Source organism: Anabrus simplex, chromosome 1, assembly GCF_040414725.1.
Source record: "Anabrus simplex isolate iqAnaSimp1 chromosome 1, ASM4041472v1, whole genome shotgun sequence".
Classification (NCBI taxonomy): Eukaryota; Metazoa; Arthropoda; class Insecta; order Orthoptera; family Tettigoniidae; genus Anabrus; species Anabrus simplex.
In genome coordinates, this window is record NC_090265.1 from 786,408,402 (window position 1) to 786,427,985 (window position 19,584).

Here is a 19,584-nt window from a genome sequence, read left to right on the forward strand (position 1 = left end):
ATTCGGAATGGATCTGTGTTACCTACAAGTAGTACCACTATATGGAGAACACCACGAGTCTAAGTTGCCTGTAGGTGGTACCATAGTGAGTGATACGCCGTGACTATGATTAGTACCACCAGGTGAGCGGCACCAAGAGTATTACATGGTCTGTGATTACTTCCACTAAGTGAGGAACACCACGGGAATATCGGTGGCTGTGATTAGTCCCACCATGTGAGGAATACCTTGGGTTTGTTTTAGCTGTAAGTGGTGCCATAGTGTGTGACATACCATGGATCTACATTACCTGTGATTAGTACCACTATAGGAGGAGCGCCATGGTTCTGCTTTACCAGTGATTAGTATTATTGTGAGGGGCCGCTGACCTGGATTTTGGACGCCTTTTAATAACAAGCCTCATCTCAGAAAAGAAGGCATTGTGAATTGGATCCACTGATTGGCTAGGATTCATGGTCGTTTTTTCATCATTCGTTTTATATTCTAGTCAGGGGATAGATTTTTAAGTTTTAATTCTTGTTTCATTTCCTTGCGCCTCATACCATTAGGGGCCTTTAAACATCAATCATCATCGAAACTAGAAACAGGCTGCTGATTTTGATTTTTAGGTAGTGATTTTATTTCGCGCATTCTCGAAGTACAAAGGGTGCATTGACATAGGTTTGTGCTTACTTGAGGATTAACGTTCTAGAATCCAAAAACAAGAAGTTAATGAAATACCCTCTAATTCCACCGGCCGCGGCCAGGTTCGGATGTGCTGACTAGGGAACAGCGACGGAGGAGCTACGAGCCAGTACATCACATTACTTCCTGTGCGAGGACGGTGATAATGACCCTGTTACCAGCCATCAATACACATGGCGTGTATTGAGGGCTGCAAATACATCACGTTAAACACAGCGTTGAGTCAATGTTTGGGACAAACTTAACACAATGGAAGCCTTCTGTCAAGACTCACTAATGTGCTGAGTACAGACTGGAGTCGAAAGTCTGCACGCGGATATTTGCTCAGTAACGTCTTCGATGCTTCGCAAGCGCGACGTAGTACGGAAACCATGTAAATCCTTATGTTTGCATATTTTTGTCTCTCTATCACAGCGATATTGAGAAAACTGTTGAAATTGCCAGCAGATAGAGCCTATTACCTACACTTTACAAGAAAAATACTATGAACCTCTACTGACCAGCCCCCGTGGGTAGGGGAAGCAGATGAATACACCCACGGTGTCCCCTTCCTTTCGAAAGAGGCGACTAAAAGGGGTGACAATGACTTGATGGATCTTGAACCATCATATTACCTGTGATCAGTACCATCATATGAGGAACACCACGGGTCGACTTTACTTGCGATTAGTACCACTATGCCAGGAATACCATAGGTCTGTGGTTAGTATCATCATCATCATTATGGGTTGTCAATACCCTTAATTAGTACCACTATATCCGGTACACCATGGCTTTACGTTCCCCGTGATTAGTACCACTATGTGAGGAATACCATAGGTCTGTGATTATTATTATTATTATTATTATTATTATTATTATTATTATTATTATTATTATTATTCATAATAACAAATACGTCGAAATTGGGAAATATCCCGGTAGCAATGATCACTTACAGTGGTGTGATAATAAAGTTAAAACAAAATCACCCAACAACAACAAAAAATAACTACAACAAGAGTACAACAAGAAACTCCGTGGAAAGAAACTATTACAAGATATAATAGTTTAACATTCTAAATCCACCATCACCATATACACATTCACATAAATCTTAAATACTCACCGTGATTATTACTACGGCTTACAATGCTATAGGTTGAGCTTAACATTACAACACCGTCATATACAAATTCACACGAACCTTAAATATTCCAAAATGTTACACTATGACTTACAGTAGACTGAGTGGTCCAATTACTATTATCTTAGCATTTTAAATACAGCACGTTCATATGGAAATTCACACATACCTTAAATAATTCAGATGACTTAATACTAATTTTTACAGTGCATTAAAATATGAAACCATCATAGAAATGTACACACAGTTTACAGAATTCTGGAGTATCATCGTGGGTGGTTCACTATGGGTTTACAGTACCCTTCATTAGGACCACTATATCCGAAACACCATGGCTTTAGGTTGCTTGTGATTAGTACCATTGTGTGAGGAACCCCGCGAGTCTACGTTGCATGTGATTAGTACCGCTACAGGTTCTACTTTACCAGCGATTACTACCATTATGAGGAGGAGATGACCTGGATTTTGGACCCCATTAGACAAGCTTCATCGATTTAGGATTTTGCTTTGGAAGCAGCCCCTTGGTCAGTATATACCATAGTTTTAAGTTATTTTAGGGGAATATGGGGCGTTGCGGGTCGGATCCACTGATTGTTTTAAGTTCATAATCATTGTTCATCATCGGGTTTTTTATTCTAGTCAGTGGATGAATTTTGGAATTTTAATTGTCGTGACAGCTAGTCTCATATCGTTCCATTATGGGTCGATGACCAAGATGTTAGGCTCCTCTAAACAACAATCATCATCATATCCTGACCATGATTTTTGAACAGTTTAAAAGCAGATGCATTTCTTTCAGTGAAATAATTGTATCATCTTCAAGTGATAACTCGAAAATAACAATGTGGCAATAGGTAGGTCGCTTAATTGCGGCCAGTATCCAGTATTCGGGAGATAGTAGGTTCGAACCCCACTATCGGCAGCCCTGAAAATGGTTTTCCGTGGTTTCCCATTTTCACACCAGGCAAATGCTGGGGCTGTACCTTAATTAAGGCCACGGCCGATTCCTTCCCACTCCTTGCCCTATCCTGTCCCATCGTCGCCATAAGACCTATCTGAGTCGGTGCGACGTAAAGCAACTAGCAAAAAAAAAAAAAAAATGAAACCTTGGATTGCAATTAACAAACAACTGATATTTATAGGAAAGTATATGCTCACTCAGAATTCACCAGTCGTTTCATCCCCACACACTCTGAAAATAAGATTAATTCATACGACCCTGTACTCAACTACTGTGATGTTTTATTAGTTGACGCTACTGAGGAACAAACGAAGAAACTGCAGAAAGAAAATAATTCTTGCATCCGATTTATTTTTATATTAAAGTAAATCAAAGTAAAGTTTAAGCAAATGAGATATTTAAACATTGCCACATTCATTTTTCCATGTTTAAATGGAGCTACATCGCAGTATCTTACGTTAGACCTCATCTACCTCTTTCCATTCCTCATCATTACACTCGATATAACTCCTCCCTCACTAGACCCATAAATAGTACATCAGTGTATAACAGTTTATACCAAGTGTCTGGTACCAGGTTATGGAATTCTCTCCCGTTGGGAGTTAGGAACTGTACGATTTTAGCCTCTCTTCTTGCCGGGATTTCGTACTTAGTGCGTAGCCAGATTGTACGAATGCATGAGTGAATGTGAGAATTAATGACGTAGTACTTATTTACAGTAATTCACACGTTTATTACGATACACGGGTAATAAGGTCTTCTATCACGCCGTGTGTCTGGGTGAGAAGAATCAGAGAAGGCATCAGACGAATCAGGGACGAACCAGTAGTGCATGCTATAACTTACTTGTTTAATTGTAAATTATTGTTAGAATCATCCGTATCACCCACTGTTATCTAGTTACTCCCGGAACTGTGAGTCGAGGTGAGTGGCTCAGATGATTGAGGCGCACGCCTTCTGAGCCAAACTTGGAGGTTTCGATCCTGGCTCAGTCTGGTGGTATTTGAAGGTGCTCAAATACGTCAGTCGTGTGACTCACTAGCTTTGCTGGCATGTAAAAGAACTCTTACGGGACAAAACTCCAGCACCTCGGCGTCTCCGGAAACCGTAATTAAAAAGTAGTTTGTGGGACATAAACATTATGATTATTCCTTTTTTGATTCGTTATGCCCAACTAAGGAGCGCATGTGAACTTATTTAGCATAACGTTTCTTCTTGTCTTCCCACAATCTCTTCATCCTTTCGCAGTGCTTCCTTTTGCGTTCTTCCGTCCATTTTGTAACTTGTCTTTTATGTTCATCAGCAAGTTTGTGTTTGTTTATGAGATTTCTTTTGTCTTGCATGATTTCTTAATTTATACCAATTTCCTGAAGATCTTTGTTTATTTCTGTAAGCCAGTTGTTGTGATGTTTTAGAGATACTGCGAGGTTTAGTATGTTATTTGTTAGTCTATTGTTATCCATCCTGATCAGGTGACCATAGAATTTAAATCTTCTTTTTCTAATGGTGTCTGTGATTTTTCTCTTACTCGATTGATTTCCTGTGATTTCCTTTTCATCCAAAATACCGTTTTCACATTTAGGTCCTACAATTTACTTGAGAATGTTCCTCTATGGTTTGTCGATGTTTTTATTTGTGATCTGCCACCAATTTTCAGAGTTTCTGATGCATAAAGGCTTCTGGTTTGACAACTGTGTTGTAGTGTCGTAATTTTGCGTTTTGGGATATAGATTTTGTGTTGTATCTGATCCACTTTTGTATGCTTTTAGTAATTTTGTAATTATTCTTTCGTTGTTTGCTTGCTGATTCATTCCGTTCGGTTGTACAATTTCGCCTAGGTATTTTAATTTATCTACTTGGGAGATTTTCCCATACCTAGTGATTAGAACATGGTTGTTAAATCCGGTTTTGTACCTTCCATATACTTTGTTTTTTCATATGAAATTTGCAGACCTTGCCGCTATTTCATGAGGTTTTTGTACGGAATGGAGTGCTTCTTGTTTGTTGGGATTGCCAAATCATCTGCAAAGGCGAGGCAATGAAGGTGAATTTTGTTTTTGAGAAGCCTACCAATATTGATCCCTTTAGTTTAATTTTTCCATTCTCGAACTAGCTTTTCCAGAACGAGATTGAATAGTAGTGGTCCCATCGCCTTATCTAACCCCTGTTGTAATTTCGAATGGCTCTGAAATTTCTCCTAGAAATTTAACTTTCGCTGTTGTTCTTGTTAGTGTTTGCTTGATCAATTCCCTTGTTTATTATTATTATTATTATTATTATTATTATTATTATTATTTTCCTACCACTTTTTTCCACACCTGTGGGGTCACGTGAGCGAACTGCGTCGCACATGTGGATTTGGCCCTGTTTTACAACCGGATATCCTTCCTGACGCCAACCCTATACGGAGGGATGTAACCACCATTGCTTGTTTCTGTGGTGGTTGGTAGTGTGGTATGTTGCTTGAAATGATGAGAGTGTTGGGACGGACACATACACCCAGTCCCCAAGCCAGAAGAATTAATCAGAAGCGATTAAAATCCCCGACCCGGCTGGGAATCGAACCCAGGACCCTCTGAACCGAAGGCCAGTACGCTGACAATTCAGCCAACTAGTCGGATCCTTGTATTATTATTATTATTATTATTATTATTATTATTATCCCCCTAAATAAAATGTAATTTATTTTCGATACTTCACTAAAGTTCTAATTTCAAGCATATTCATGTTTCTTGTTTTATTTTCAGATTATTCCCGTCGTCAGTGAATGGAGTATATCATCCTTGTTCACTGGGCCACGAAATAAGTGAGAGAGGTGAGTAGAGTTTGTAACTTTTACGTTTGACCAGTCGAGACAGTAGCAGAAAACAGTTGTAAAAACAGCGTGCGCTGTATGCTCGCATAATAAGATGTTCTATCACACCTTGTGTGTGGGTGAGAAGTATTAGAGAGGAAATCAGACAAATCAGGGACGAATCATCACTATCACTCATCTAGTTACTGCCGGAATTGTGAGTCGGGCAAGGTTGCTCAGATGATTGAGGCGCACGCCTTCTGAACCAAACTTGGCAGGTTCGATCTTAATTGGAGCTTAATGTTGTCGACAGCTCCCAATTGGAGAGCTGTGCCAGGATACAGCGAGCCACCTGGTGACGAACGAGCGTACCACTACAGCTCCAACTGTACAACATTCTTAAATTCAAACCCTCATTATTGTAGAAGACTTCCTCGTGAACAGTCGAGATTTTCTTCTGAATACGCGGAGCAAAGTTCTCTGTGAAACGTAAGGAGTTTCACCTTGTTTTGGCACATCATAAGCCGCCCAAAACCCTATGTCATTTCTACAAGTACGGAAGATCAATATTAACAAAATCTCTTCTGTTCAGCACGTAGATGTGTGGCTACACAAAATATAAAATAATCAACTGCTGCTAGGTGGGTCATCTGACTGGATAATTTTTTAAATGCCTATAATTACAAAAGATCCAGTCCTTATGGCAACCTGTGTTAGTCAATATGTTCACAAAACACAAAATCATTATGAACTATTTGTGAGCCGTGATGTGCACATTTAGAACAAACACATGCTATATAGTACATAATATTTCCAAAAGTATTGACTTTCTGATGTGACCTTCCGACAGTTACATTTTAAACTTATGCAATACTTGGTGTAAATCACTGAAATCAGGCGACGTATATCAAATTAGATGCGAGAGCTCAGGAAAAAATGCAGAGGTCTAGTAGCACAAGTTTAGGTTCTAGATGGAACTTCATAATTTTTTTATGTGGTCCTGAACTTTTTACCGCTACTCTATTGTGTGACTGAAGCCTCAGCTCGGAGACACGCCACAACTTCGTCAGTTGCTATGTATATTCGGAGCTTCTGTACGGCGCTCAAACATGGACTCTGAAATGTAATGTTCATGTGTACAATCAAGGGAAGAAAGTCCCCTTGGTCATATTAGAATGAGAAATGAAAAGTACAACCTACTTGAACTGATCATGCAAGGCAAAATTGATGGACGTAGAGGTCGCGGTAGCTGGGAACACTCTTGACTGGGAACGTACGGGATTGGAAAGGACTAGATTGGAGTAAACAGCAGTCGAACATAGTACAGACTTCGCTATGATTGTGGCCAACTTCCAATAATGGAGAAGGCACACCAAGAACTTGGCGATTAGAGAATGTTTAGTAATGTTTGCCTTGTCACGTGGTGCAGTTAAATTGCTCAACGTGTCAAGGGCATCGGCCAGCAGGTTTCATTTTACGATCTGCTTTACGTGACACAGGCACAGATAGGCCTTGTGCGGAGTATGGTTTAGGAAAGGGCTAGGAGTGAGAAGGAAGAACCGTGGCGTCAATCAATAGCTAATATGGAAGTTGCGCCGTGTCCAGCAAAATAATTTTAAGTATTATTTACGTCTGTAGCAGTGAAGCTACACAGAGTGTAATAAAACTGTCAGGGCATATTCCTTACACCCAGAATAATAAAATGTGTTATGTGGGCAAGGGACCGCAAACTCTTTATTTCCAAGTTAGAACTCCGGGGTGCGCTGATGCAAATGCGTCGTGGGGCATTTTGAACATATCATATGAGAAAGAGTTTCATGTTGTATGCTGGTTCGTTCAGTTCCTATGTACTCTCCCATGATTAATGTGCCATGTATAGTTGCAGAAAATGAGCTCTACCTTGGAAATAAGGTGTTTAAGGACCCATGTCCATAAAATATACTTTCTTCTCCTACACATGAGGAATGTGTACTGAAAGTTTGACTTCCTTCATTGTTACGCCCTGCATATTGAAGAGGTGCAAGGCACCTTACTTGAAATCACTAGCTTTTCTTACGTGGTCTGTATTGTTGGCCACGCAGAGTCATAAACTTATATTTCCCCCCAAGTTGAATCCTGAATAAAGTAACATGTATGGTCACGGTGTAGCAATTTATATTACATTTATTTATACAGGCCTTAACTACGACTAATTTCTGGCGAATAATTTTTCTGTGGTATCGCTTAGTAAGCATATAATAAAAAAAGGTGCTGATTATTACTAGTCACATGCTTGAAAATTCACACTGCCAACTTGGCGAGCGCTCTAAATGCACATGAATGAATTACTTTATGGCGTATGACGTCCGGAGAGGCCTGCTGCAGGTCCTTCGAGTTGACGCCGTAACCTGTGATAAATTCTAATGACGAACATGGCACACACACACACACACACACACACACACACACACACCCATCCCCCGAGCCATCGGAATTAATCAATGAACTCCCTGTGGGTGGGGGACGTAGACGAAGAATACACCCACGGTAGCCCCTGCCTGTCGTAAGAGGTGAATGACTAAAAGGGGCGACTAAGTAATGATGATATTCAAACCTTAGGTCTACTTGTGATTAGTACCATTACATGCAGAACACCATGAGTCGACTTTAGCTGCCATTAATATTACTACATGTGCCTGGTTGTGCTCCCTCTTAGAGCAATAATCACTACTACCTGAGGAGCACGTCCCGCTACTACCTTCAGCTGGGTCTGTGATTAATATCAACGGGAGAGGATTACTATGGGAGCAATACCATTATATGAATAACACCATGGGTCTGTGCTGCCTGTGGGTGGTGCCAAAATGTGTGATACACTGTGGATCAACATTGCCTATGATTAGTAGCACTATGTGAGCAACACCATGAGTATACGTGGCATGTGATTCCTTCCACTAAGTGAGGAACGCCACGATAATACCGCCGGCCGTGATGTGCGAAACACCATGGGCCTGCGTTGCATATGAGTGGTACCATTATGTGCAAAGCATCATGGGTTTATGTTACCTGTGAGTAATGCCATTTTGCGTGAGATACCACGAGTCTACATTACCTGTGATTAGTGCCACTGTAGGAGGAACACCATGGTCCTGCGTTAATAGTGATTAAAACCACCAAGCGAGAAACACCATGAGTCGACGTTATCTGTGATTAGTACCACTGTAGGAGGAACACCATGGTCCTGCTTTACTAGTGATTAGTACTATTGTGAGGGGCTGCTGACCGGAATTTTGGACTCTTTAGATAATAATCCTCACCCCAGTGATTAAGGCACTTTGGATTTGATCCACTAATTGTTTTTGTTCACGATCACTTTTTCATTATTAGTTTTCATTTAGTTGCACCTCGTGCCATTAGGGGCCGATGACCTAGCTGTTACGCCTCGTTAAACAACAAAAATCATCATTAACCAGTGAAGATTAAAATCCTCGATCCAACCGGGAAACGAATGCGGGACCCCCTGGACCAAAGCCCGCTAACAATTTAGCCATGGAGCCGAAAAATGAATGAATGTATTACATTAGTGCGCGCATTGTATGTAAGAGGAGAGAGCTTGTTTTCTAGTACATTCGGTTAAGTTGTATCTCACAGGAAGTCTGAGTAATAATTCTTATCCTCTTTTCTTCCGATACCTCAGGCTTTAACAGGTGTTAGGTCAACACAACGACCTCCGTTCTCCATTTCGTGGCTCACCTTGAACCATAAAGTGGCGAGTTTACAGCCACAGTAAACGTGAAAGCAGCGGAGACCGGCTTCCAGGAGGTGGGAGAATTAGTTCGTACAGTAGAGTTGTAGGAGCTCACCATAAGTTATGTTCCTTGTGTGAAGTAGAATTACTCACAAGTGAACACACACACACACACACACACACACACACACCTGTCAGGTTGATATAACAAGTGGTGCAAGGGAGGCTAATTTGCGGGACCAGGGAGGTCAATGAGCGGTTTGAACAAGTGGCACTGCCTTGAGTGGTTTGAGCACTAATTCCTCGTATTATCAAAATCATCTACAACATCATTTCTAATCCAGAGCTCGGGGCACATTACCTCGATGATGATGGTCATTAGGGTCCGCATTCTTACGTAATTGCATAATTCTATTCCTTTACTTGAAGACAACTGAAAATAAAAATGTCGTCAGTCCTATTGTAAATATTTTATTTTTTATTTTTATTTTCCCTACCCGGTATAAGGAAATATCCTCATTGGACTAATCACACAAACGGGATTGTAAATAAAGATTACAGATCTTTTCGTGTGGTTGTGAGAGTATTTAGGCCTTGTAGTATGGATGTAAAGGAGCGGGCGTATAAGTCTCTGGCAAGACCTCAATTACAGTGTATCTGACCTACACAAGGATTACTTGATACTAGAACTGGAAAATATCGAAAGAAAAGCAGCACGATTTGTTCTGGTTGATTTCCGACAAAAGGAAAGTGTTACGAAAATGTTGCACACCTTGGTCTGGGAACTCCTGCAAGTAAGGGGACGAGCTGCTGTCAGTGGAGAGATGGCGTAGAATAACATAATAGACGAATGAGATTGAGTGAAGCCTTTGAAAGTAGTGAGGAGCGTAATAATGAAGATAAAAATTCGAACTCAAGAGAACGAATTGGGGGGAAATATTGGTTTACAGAAAGGGGAGATGCGTATTGGAATAATTTACGACCGGGCGACTTGGCCGTGCGGTGAGCTTGCATCAGGGAGATGGTGAGTTCGAACTCCACTGTCGGCAGCCGTGAAGATGGTTTTGCGTGTTTTCCCATTTTCACCCCAGAAAAATGCTGGGGCTGAACCTTAATTAAGGCCACGGCCGCTTGTTCCCACTCCTAGGCCTTTGCTGTCCCATCATCGCCCTAAGACATGTCTGCGTCGGTGCGACGTAAAACAAATTATAATAAAAAACGAAGGATATGACAATAAATTACCAAATTCTTTGAAATCCTTTAAAGATTATGTAAACACCTGATAGATAATCTGCGACTTGGGCGACATCCCTTAATGCATATCTGCATATCAGTGGATACTTGACTGCTTCCTACGGTGATTGTTTTAATGTAGAATAATCAAATTTATCATATATTAATGGCGTTAGATGCATCATCATGTTCACAAAATTCTGGTGATTATTTTCATCCTTTTATCTCCCCGGAAAATCCTCAGGTAAACGAGATATCACTCGATTCCCGTGACGTGGTAAACCGATCTCTTCCCGCGTTAAATGCTGTTAAGGTGGCATGGTACTTCCCAAAACAAAATTCTTATCTCTCCTTCCTTCTCCCGCATGCCTTCCACTTCGCTCATACGTGGTCACACCCTTCCTAGGGAACCGCCTCCAAGCTCCTGCGTTCTCTTCAGCTTTGCGACCACATTCTTGGCGTCATATTGCGCAATATTAAAATTGCGTTAAATATCGCATATCAAGTCATGAACAGAATGGGTCAATATATACAATTATAATCAGCTATGAATTGCCGCACTTGCTAATTACAAGTATATTTACAAGTCTCTCCCTTACGGCGCATCAGGCATTCCGGCACGTCGCAATACCTGCGGACGGTTAATCCCTACTCTCACTTCCCCAGGACCAATTACCTCATACAGCAGCTGGATCTGAACTCAGGGCTACGGGTCACTTAACACACGATGACTTCGTTGGTTCGACTCCAGAGACAGTCCAGTAATTCACGCAGTCACACGCAGTGAACAACTAAACAGCAACAGCTCAACAGTATTCAGCAGCAGGACGATACTCACTCACCATATCGGCTTCCCTCACTGACTCGCGGCGATCCTCAGTCCACAGAAACACGCAATACTCTCAAGTAGTATGTCTTCCGTTCCGTCTTCTTCAGCCCACCTAGTCACTGGATTCTCCGACAACATAACCACAGGTCCTGGTTCAGACCTCGGTGGGACACTAGCGACAGCCAACACCGCTGTCATCCTCAGCACACCCACTGAACTAGTCTCTCTCACTGACTCCACTACGGAGTCCAACTCTGACAGACTGCTGGGAGCCAGAAGATTCGCGAGGTGACTAGAGGCAGAATATTCCCGTTAAATCTCGAAGAAACTCACAAGTAAGCCAGCCAACGAGAACAATACACGGAGAGACCGGCCCCACCCCACAAGCCGGCTGGAAGATCCCAGGTCGTGTGAGTCACTAGCCCCTTCCTAAAAGTATCGAAAGGGGCTAGCACGGGGCTGGTACGTAACAATATGACCCTTTCTACTTTCAAAATATGGCTTTGGAAACTCTTATTTTGCTACTAATGTCATTACAATGACTGATCCAGCATGCAATCAGCAGCAAGCAACAGTTACACACAAGGCCACACACAGGCCAGCCGGGCAAGATAGAGTGATAGAGGAACGGGCAGAAGAAATTCCCACAATCCTCAATATATGGAATCACATTGTTTGTCTGGCAACGCAACCAATACAATGAGGAAATTCCACCTAGATGAAATAAGTCCCGTTCCACTACAAACATGCGTAATTCAAACCATCAATAAGCATGTGACGAACTCAATTAGTCATATAACACTTCAATATTATTGTATTCAGAACAGTATTACTCTAATAACGATTCCCGGCCGGGTCGGGGATTTTAATCGCTTCTGATTAATTATTCTGGCTCGGGGACTGGGTGTATGTGTCCGTGATAACACTCTCCTCATCATATTCAGACAACATACCACAGTAATAACCACCACACAAACACGAATGTACGTAAAGCACGTCGGAAACTCCGACCGTCATTTTCTTGGAAACGGTCGAATATTCGGAAACGGTCGGATAATCGGAAACGGTTTCAGTATTGGCCTGGAATTTAATTTCTGATACCCTTCCTGACCAGGTGATTCTCCAGGTGAAATTTCCAAGCTGGTATCAAGCAGGAATTGAACACCAACCTTCCAGGTCCCATGGCAGGACTAAGCCATTGCGCTAATTACGCCCTTCCTCCACTGGTATTTTCTATAATATCTAACTTATATAACTGTGTAATTATGAAGAAATTTTTTATAGAACTCGTGTTATTTTCATGAGTCTCAGCCGTCTTACGAAGGGTGTCCAGATTGAAATAGAGACAAAAGAGGAGAAACCATTTAAAAGGGAGGACAATGCCAAAAAAAAAAAAAGGACATAAAAATCCTCCACCGAGAGTTTGAATTTAGACTTGTATAATCTAATTCTCACTTACATAAACAAAATGTATGCATTTCGATATTACACTGTAAATTCTTACAAGATTTAAAATGAAACTGACACGCCTTATTGGTACTCTCCTGAATATTCAGTTGCCTTCAGGAGTTTTGGCGTGTCTGACATGTAAAAAGACTATATTAGACCATCAAGAGGATTTTCACAGATGCTACTTTCAAACGGTTCCTATTATCAGTCCATTGTGCTGATATCAATGAAAATACTCTTCCTATATTTGGATCTTGCCCTGATAGAGAAAAAACGTAGTCTGCAAGTTTTAATAACTCTGAACTAGAATCAACTTTGCCCATATCTGGTTACAAGGTTACTTCCTATATTCAGAGTCATTACTACTGTCATTCAGGAATTATTTGAAACTGCAGAAAGATTTCACATCATCAGTTTCAAAGCCAAATATCGAATACATTTTAACATCACAATAATCACTATTACTTCCAGCGCCATCCATTTAAAACGGGCTTCCTTCAAATCCTGTCTCTTGTCACGTTATCAACTGTCGCACATTAGCATAGCTGGATTCCGATGGGTTATTTCCGAGAGAGAAGCATACAATATACAGAGTAGTAAATAGAGGCATGCATAGGTAGGTATAACAATCGTTTGTACTGTATATACATAATCACATTTCTAATTAATAACACGATATCGACGATGTCATCGCGTAATGAGGAATACTTGTAAAATTGAAGTAACACAGATTACCCCAAATAAGCAGATTCATTAAAAAAAGGACATTTGTGGGTTTTTAAATAATCCATCCGGACGCAGGACAGTAGTCTGAAAGGACATGTCAGGATAAAAGAGGACGTTTGATCACCCTAGTCTTGCACCACTTCAATCAGCGGGGGCGCGTAGTGTTGAGCCCTGCTCCTGATTGCTCCAGCACTTCCTACTCGCTACACCAGGTTGTAATTCCGTGCTCACGAGTCTGAAATGGGTCTTTCTCCCACACACAGAGTTCTGGTTATGAAATCAGCATAAGTTTGAAGGTCAGTGGTCACTGCTAGCAAGGTCGAGCGAGATGAGGGGTCCGTAACTTTTGTTAAGTGACGTGCAAATGAGAACATTCAGCGACAGGCGAGTACGCTTTGAAAGATAATACTATATTATCACAGTCTCGCAAAGCACTTAAACAATGACGTTACACACATCACCCTTAGACACTGACGTCAATATCCGCCTATGAGACGATCCATTCTATCTGAGTGTACAACAAAACTAAAATTACCACCACCACCACCACCACCACCACTACTACTACTACTACTACTACTACTACTACTACTAAAATGTTTTCCTTCCGTACCCTTGAGGGGTAGGCCGCGTTTCCTAGAACAGCCATTCCCAAACTGGGATCCGTGATAATAATTTAAGTTGTAAACGTACAGTACCGGTCAAATGTTTAGGAACACATAAAGAAATCCCCTAATGTCATATAGAACCTAAAATTGTGCCATTAGATCTCCGTAATTTTCTTTCTGAGCTCTCACATCTAATAGGCCTGATTTCATTGAGTTATTCCAAGTACTGTAGAAGTTACGAATTTTAACTCTTGGAAGGTCACACCAAAAACATCAAATGTTGGAAATATACCGTACTGAATATTCTAATTTGTTCCAGTTATCACCACCAAGAATATATATATTTTTTTTGTAGACTTTTAGTATAAATATAAACATTCAGAAAATATGCGGCACCGAATTTTTGTCTATTTTATTCTTTTTCGAACAGCGCGTCGGCCTCTCACCGCTGGATACCGTGGTTCAAATCCCGGTCACTCCATGTGAGATTTGTGCTGGACAAAGCGGAGGCAGGACAGGTTTTTCTCCGGGTACTCCGGTTTTCCCTGTCATATTTCATTCCAGCAACACTCTCCATTATCATTTCACAGCACTTATCACCCATTAATAAATCACCTTGGGAGTGGCGACCCAATTGAAACAACAGCCTATATATGTTTCATTCATTAAATCCCTGACCCGTTCAATGACTGGAAAACAGGTTGTAGGTTTTCATATTCTTTTGCGAAGCAGCGTCAAGATGGTTGATTTTTCTTTGCCATTTATGGTCCAAGGTCTCGGGGTGAACTATCGGCATCAGATTTACCTGCCCTGATATTATATTCACTCTAATGATGGCATCCATAAACACATTCTCGATGCCGATAGCTCTCGCTCAGACCTATAACAGCAACAAGGAAAAACTGAACACCTTAGTGCTGGTTTGAGAAATAAACTCAAAAAAATCGGTGCTACATTTTTTAGGAATTTTTATATTTACACTAAAATGACCCCCACCTGTTGGTAAGTCTACAAAAGAATCTTGGTGGTGATACTTGGAACCAATTAGTGTACAGTACATAATATTTCCAAAAAAAAAAATTGACTTTCTGATGTGACCTTCCAACAGTTAAAAATGTATAACTTCTACAATACTTGGAGTAACTCAGTGAAATCAGGCGAAAGCTCAGAAAAAATAATAGAGGTCTAGTAGCACAATTTTAGGTTCTAGATGACATTTCATGATTGTTATGTGGTTCTAAACTTTTGACTGGTACTGTACTTAAAGAGCGAAATTTTATTGTACACACACAGTTCATAGACTACATTTAGTAACTATGTCTTAACTGTTGTGTTACTTACATACAGTATATGTAACTCTTCGCTATTTGCTTTACGTCGCACCGACACAGATAGGTCTTTTGGCGACGATTGGAAAGACAAGGCCTGGGAATGGGAGGGAAGCGGCCGTGGTAGTAATTAAGGTACAGCCCCAGCATTTGCCTGGTGTGAAAATGGGAAACTACGGAAATCCATCTTCAGGGCTGCCGACAATGGGATTCGAACCCACTATATCCCAGATGCGAGGTCACAGCTGTGCGCCCCTAACCACACGGCCAACTCTCCCAGTATATGTAACTCTTAGCGTGGCCGGTATATAGTACAAGTTAGCAGCGGAAAAAGACGAAATACAAAGCAGTGTAAATGATGTAATTGAGAGACACTTGGAATTGCTAGTATCCACACTCAGACCATATTTTCCGCGTCTGGTTGAGAAAAACTCGTGGATCAGAAATCCCTTCTTTGAAACTGAACATGAACTGCCCTCCCTTGATCAGTAAACTGTAAAATTATATCAGGTGGAGTGGCATGTTTAGTTCCACGCATGTATCACAACTCCGTCTCTGTTGGTCCATGACCTTCCCTATAGCCTACATTTTCTAGAAAGGAAATAATTCGTTTAATGCCTTTCATGACAACGTACTTGTATGAGTGTACCCTTGCTGCTCTCACACAAATAAAACCGAAACACAAGAACAGAGCTGACCTTCAGTTCGGGTGAGTACGCTTGGTCTTTGGAAAACAGCACCATCCGTTCCATTGAGCCAACAACCGCAACAAGTGAATTTTTTCAAGTAAATTTACGAATCCAGACTGTTGTAATTAATTCCCAAGTGGCACATTGATTTATAATTTCTTTGCAAGTATCTTTATGTAAATGGAGTTAAATTAAACATTCAAAGAAAGTAAAAATGTGTCCTAAATTATAGGAGTAAAATCATACATGGTATCAATACAAATTTCTGTCTTTTGTTTACTGAATGCAGTATTGTGTTCTGTGGCTAAGAAGGCATTGGACATGCATGCGGTATGTTCAGAAGGCCTCAGAGACAAAACGTTTGGGAAACCCTGGTCTAGAGGGCGACGTCCTCTGTCAAGCCTCGAGACGTATTGCGGTGAAGGTGAGAGGAGACCGCCCGTGGCCTATAAAATCAACTGTTCCGCGATTCCTCTTAATGAGGAGAATGGAAACCATGGATAACCATTCTCAGGACAATCCATGGTAAAGCCGTGAGTACCGTTAGCTGAAACTACTATTTTCGGTTTTTACATAACACGAAGTTCACCCAGGTATGACAAGAAGCATAAAAATTATGCGTTTGGCAGGTCCGATCCTGGCTCAATCCGTAGGTGTATGAAGGTGTTCAAATACGTCAGCCTCCTGACGGTAGATTCTCTGACACGTAAGAGAACTCCTGCGGGACTAAATTCCGGCACCCCTGCGTCTGCAAAAACCGTAAAAGTAATTAGTGGAACGTAAACCCAAAGTATTATTATTATTATTATTATTATTATTATTATTATTATTATTATTTATTGTCTGCCTGGTTGCGATGACCTTTAAGGCACTCAAGTCTAAACGGTCTGACACCGTGGTTAATCGGTTTAACACCTCTCCGCATTGCTCATATGGAGTGGGAGCAAAAGAATATCTTGATGATGATTCGTCCATCGAATGGGGACGTTAAGCCTTGAGCAGACCACTTTGTGCTGTTCGACAACAGTAGGCTATGTGCCGGCACCGGGTTTCATCCTCTCCCTTCCTACTATCATATATAGCGTCATTCATTTCATCTCATTAAATCCTCTGATAAGGTTGACGTCAGGAAGGGCATCCGGTCATAAAATCCCCCCACAACAGATTCATCTCGCCTCATATCTGATCCCGTAGAGAAAAGGGTCAACGGTTGGACAAACGCCAATTATTATTATTATTATTATTATTATTATTATTATTATTATTATTATTATTATTATTATGCGACCAGATTTAGCGGTACTCATTTAATTTCACTTGGAACGATTCTCCACCTGCAACGTAAAGCAAACATCTTTCCGCAATTGGAAACACTGTCCAAAATTGCTAGCGAGAACTTCTGGGAGGCAGTGGTTAACACTAAAAGGGGAGGTGGCGGACCCTTGTGGTGAACTGTAATACTATCCCTCGTATGGGGGTTCTTGTATCTTACCGTGCTCCTCGCTTATAGGTATATCTCTGCATAAACCATCACGTCATCTGCTTTAACCCCCTGTGGGTGGGGGACGCATAAGAAGAATACATCCACGGTATCCCCTGCCTGTTGTAAGGTAACTAATAGAGGTAACAAAGGGATAATTTAATTAGAACCAAGTAGTTTCGAATAGTACCATCACGCGGGAAACACCATGGGTCGCCTTTACTTGCGAGTAGTACCACTATATTAGGTTTGTGATTAGTAGCAGCAGAGAGTGGCTCATTGTGGATTTACAGTACCTCTGATTAGTACCACTATCAGCGGAACACCACGGGTATACGTTGCCTGTGGTTGGTACCACTATATGAGCGACACCGTAGGTCTGCGTTGCCTGTGTAACGTACAATACTTGTGAGTAGTACCATAATGTGTGGAACTACGTGAGTACCTCAACATGAAAAATACCATGGGTCTACTTTCCTAGCGATAAGTACAATTATGAGCGGCCGTTGATCTGGATTTTGGACACCTTTAGACTACAACCATCATCGATTCAGGATTGTGCTTTGAAATCATCCCCTTGGTCAGGAATACTATTGTTTTAGGATCGTTTTTGGGAACGTGGGGCATTGGGGTGCGATCCACTGATTGTTTTAAGTCCATAATCTTTGTTCATCGTCGTCTTTTTGAATTCCAGCCAGTGGATGAATTTTGGACTTTTAAATTGTCATATTTCGTACCATTAGGGTCCGATAGCCTAAATCTTAGCCTCCTTTAAACATCAAGCATCATCACCATCATCAACTGATTGCGCATGCGCATAGTCTTCAGGATCGTAGCGCTAAATTAAGTGTGCTCCCTGCATTGTCACTCACAGATGTCAGTGTAACGGACCTTCGAAATAAGTCGAATAGTTTTGATCAATTGATGAAAATAGATCGAAACAAAGGGAACGGTTGTAAATAATCCATGAATGCGTGAATATGCAAGAGAACAGGGAGCTCACGTATTAATGTGCTCTTCAGGGCTCACCGCAACTGGCTACGAAGCTTGGTTGCCAGCATATCGTGAAGAACGCTGTTTGAGAGAAATTAGTGGGTTATACCAAAACATGAATTTGACAAACATATTAGAGTAGATGTACATGCATGTCACCTCTGTTACCCTTTCCCTTCAATGTAGCAATGGACGAGCTAATGATAAACGTGGCAAGGAAAATTGGGGAAGGAAATATGGAAGTGATAATGTTCCCAGATAACGTTTTAGTCTGGAGAGAAAAGGAAGAGGATATCCACGAACAGTTAGATCTATGGAAAGGTGAGGTGGAACAATATGGAACCAAAATGCCAAAAAAGAGCCAGATAGTGATCTCAACTACAAAGGAGTAACCTGTGATAAGGATAATGCTTGGAGGGGAACAGCTTAGGAAGGTAGAGAGTTTCAAGTACCTGGGAAATACCATAGAGGAAAGTGGAAGAAATATAAGGAAAGAATCGAGCGTTGAAGACAAGCAGGAGCGTTCTTGAAAAGTGTCAGAAGCCTGGTTTGGAGCAAGGTTGTCCTTCAGAGGAGCAAAAGAGTGATAAACAGGACGTAACATGTACCAATTCTGACGTATGAAGCAGAAACTTGGTAAATGACGCAGAAAGCCGTGACTAGGATACCGGAGAGTGAAATGAAATTTCTGAGAAGTAGAATAGAGAATAGAGATATAGTAAAAGAATAGCCACTACAGAAAAGGATAGAGGCATCTAGACTTAGATGGTATGGACACATGAAGAGAATGACAGATGAAAGGGTACCCAGGAGGATGCATGAAATGGATATAACAGGAAAACGATGAAGAGGAAGACCAAGAGACAGGTGGATGAAAGGAGTGGAAGAATGTGTACAAAGAAGAGGAGATGATAGGGCAAGAGTGCCGAGGGAGAAGTGGTGGGAAGACAAGAGGAG

At 41.2% G+C, this 19,584-nt stretch overlaps 1 protein-coding gene across 2 annotated transcripts in view; it reads left to right on the forward strand.

The window, feature by feature from the left end:
• Positions 1–19,584, forward strand: part of LOC136857522 (aminopeptidase N) — a 518,903-nt gene that overhangs the window by 190,124 nt on the left and 309,195 nt on the right. Inside the window, exon 2 of one of the 2 annotated variants that reach the window (XM_067136248.2) lies at positions 5,519–5,586. The gene's annotated coding sequence lies outside the window, so the exon portion shown is untranslated. Of the gene's footprint in view, positions 1–5,518; positions 5,587–19,584 lie in introns of those variants that run through there. The other variant, XM_068225222.1, reaches the window with a different exon arrangement.